Genomic DNA, 3,720 nt, shown 5'->3' on the forward strand with positions numbered 1-3,720 from the left:
GAACCAATGCCTTCCCTAATCTGTGCAAACCCGAAAGATTTCACAGGTCATACGTATCTGGTATTGCACCAGGTAAAACTTTCAACAGCTAATGCCATTTCGAAAAGAAACGAGAAGTGAATGGAAGATTATGCATTGATGAAGTGGGAGTCGACCTTGAACCTTTGTGTTCATGCCCATGGACACGATGTATATCCTATCATGGAAACTTCTTGTAATAATAACTATTTCCTTGATAACTAACATGTGGTATCTGTGAATTGATCCCTTGCAGCCGTGGTTCCGACCATGATTGTTCTTCTTTGATCCCATTTCTCGGACAAGTTAAAACAATTGTCTTCTATGGACCATTACACCAGTCCAACCTTTACTTTGATCTTGTGTCGAGTATTAACCCCCTGGTATCTCGAGATTATCATGGAACTGCATAACTTCTTATGAGTTCTTCATCAAGTGCTACCTTCCAACTGATTCCAATTTTTCACGGGCTCTGAGTTATTAAACACTCAAAGACACCGATAACTGAACCGAGTCCGCACTATGGTTCAACAACTCTTCAGTAAGCTTCTATAAGTATGAGTTTGTACCCGATCACGTCATTCCTAGCCTATTTGACTATATCATTATCATGATGATTTTAATTGTGCTACCTGGTCCTTATTCCCGGAGCACAGCTTTCAACAATAAGCTAAGCTTGCATCGATTTTCGTCGTCATATCATTTCTCCTTGAACAACAAACTTGATTTCGAGTTTGTGTCCTAATCGTGGTTCCAATAACCTTTCGCTTCATCATTCTTTTGACTTGATGTCATCGTCGATCGATTACATCTTCGTGAAATCTCTCGACAATTGTGTCGTGATCATCATCAACATTTTGAGCTCTTCCGAGATATCAATTGAATTCATGGAGAGAAATACCGTCCTTTCCCCTCGATGGTTTGTGTTATCATCGACCACTTTATTGCCTTCCGTTCAACACAAACTTATTCGTGTTTTGTGTTATACCTGGAGACCCTTACTATCCAGCATCTGTTCTTCTTTGCCTTCGAGTATTACCATCTTTTATGTCAAGGATGTCGTGGGAAATTCACCACCCTTAAGAATTCTTGATACCAGTGATGCTTATTAACATCACCATTCTTTTCTTGGTCCCCGTGATGTTTCTAACCGAAATACCGATAGATGGTCTGTGATGTGTAAATTCTAAACTTCGAGCAACCCTCTTTCTTTGAAGTTATTGGTCTATAGTTTCATTCTACGACTATGGCTTACTGAATCACCATTCTGACATTGGTCGTGCAACCCAACCCATATTTTGGGCGCACCTTTCAACCAACGTTTAATTGTGTATGTTTTCCTCAAGCATACTTCCTTATATCATTTGATCTGACAAATGCTATCTCCTTGTTCACTTAATTGTGGAGATCCATCTTTTGGAAATCTCGATCAATTGCCGTTGAGTTCACCAGGCACCTCCTTGTCCTCTCCTTGGGATAATGATGAACTCTTGTTAACGGAAATCACTTCATAGTTCCTTTCCTGAGAATCTTACAGTGTTATCCCGTCAATTTGTGTTGCACCTTTCTTCTCAGGCATCCTGAGCCTGAGGTATCATGACACCAATCATACCTGAACCTCGGTCAGATGTGATGGTTTGAACATATTTCCAAGGGTTATAACATTGGTCTTTAACCCGATAAGGTGATGTCATCCTAACACACCTGCCCGGAGGGCCTATTGTTATAGTTCTTCCTTTTAGCAGTGTTAGTCATTCTTCCGTGAGGAAATTGGAAGACTTATTCTATAAGTTGTTCCTGATGGATCCTTTGTGTTTCCAAAGTCTGATCTTCACCTGATGACCATGTCAATGCTATCTCGAAGCATGCATGTGGTACTCCAATTTTCAATAAGAACATTTGAAGCCCAATGCTAAATGTTTCCTGCTCAATTATCCAAACACCACTGTATGGGTAATGTCATGAAATTTCTCTCCCCTTGCCTAAAAGGGTTTTCTACTTTATATCCTGTCATGGATATCATGCTCTATTTGCCCTTGGAAAGGATATACCCTTGAATTATGTATTTAAACACATTTTCCTTTCCATTGTTTTGTTTAAACCTTCTTGTGATCTATATGAGCGGTAATAATTCCTTGCTTATGTAAACACCTCGGTGTACCATCTTGTCTGGTGTAACCCTGTTACTATTGTTGATGACATTCCGGTAGCCACCGATGGACGAGAACTTGGCCTATTGGTTCACCTCGTTCAACGAGCAGGAATTGGTTCTCTTCGTCCCTCGCCCTTGGTATCGATGTTGTTGCCGACATAACTAACATGGTACTCTCTGACATGCCTTGCAATCATGACCGTGCAAGATGACACTACTCCTATAAAAAAACCACATGGTGGGCCCATAACCCATAGTTCCACAGGATCGAAACCTGATTCTCCTGTACACCCCGTATTCCCAAAGCTATTCCCCGCACGTGGCCTCGTATGTAATTCACGGGCTACCGTCCTAGTGATCTATTCTGGTAACAGACGCAATATTCAATCTCATTGCTCTGAACCCCTTTCACACTTTATTTCAGGCATCGAACGATTGCCTGCCCGCTGGAAACTTCCCATGATACTTTCTTACCTTGCTCTCGATATTTTCGTAAGTTTCAATTCGAGAGTTACTTTCGCCACCTTCCTCGATGTTATCGACCAGATTGTCGACCTTGCAGAGGTCTGTTCTCCCGGTATGCCCACCCTTTATCCTTTCGTAAGTACGATGGGGTTCCTGAAGAAAGGACGCCAACTTCATCATGATGACCTAAAGCAGAGAAATGAAGACACCAATGTATTGGACCGGCCTCGTCGAGAAGAGCAAGCCAGGATGAGAAGACCCGCTAGATTCGTTACCAAACCTTCCCCCCTTTCACTACCTCTTAAATCTCGGGACGAGATTTCTTGTAGTGGAGGAGAATTGTGATGCCCGCATAATTAAGCTACAGCAACCATCTACTAATGATGCCACGTCACCTTGATTACTGATGCTAATCTTGCGTTAGTTCGAAACCGATTCTAATTCAAATTCAAAATCAGGCAAACATCAAAAGTTTTCAAATATTCAAAACCAAAATGTCCGGGTTGTGTCAGTTATTGCACAGATGACTATGATGAATAATCCACATTTTTATATAATGTATAAATGCACTAAAAATATTTAAACGGTAGCAAAAACATTTTTTAAATGCCTTTGGTATTTTATAAAACACAGAACTAATTTATTTTGGGTTAAAACCTTTTGTGGCTGAGGGTTATTTTGAAACGTTATTTTAGGAGTTGTTGTCATATTTTAATAAGTAAAAATAATGTGGGTCTAAAATTTAAAATAGAAAATAAATATAATAAGAGAAAAAAAACAAAAAAAGGGAAACAAGGGAGGCCACCCCCCCCGCCACACTAGGCCTTGGCCCAGATGGCCGGCCCAGCCGCCCGAACAGGCCGGCCCACCCGCCCGAACAGGCCGGCCCACCCGCACCACCACTTAACCCCCTCGGTCCTCTGACCAAAACCCTAACCCCCACTTCTCCCCTGATCCCCCACTCGCACCCACTCCTCCCCCTCGCCCTTCCCCGATCTGGATCGGGGCAACCCCCCAGATCTCATCGCCCCATCGCCGCCTCGACGTTGCCGTCACCCCTCTCGCGGAGCCGGCCCCTCCTGGCG

This window comes from Triticum dicoccoides, chromosome 6B (genome assembly GCF_002162155.2).
Source record: "Triticum dicoccoides isolate Atlit2015 ecotype Zavitan chromosome 6B, WEW_v2.0, whole genome shotgun sequence".
Taxonomy (NCBI): domain Eukaryota; kingdom Viridiplantae; phylum Streptophyta; class Magnoliopsida; order Poales; family Poaceae; genus Triticum; species Triticum dicoccoides.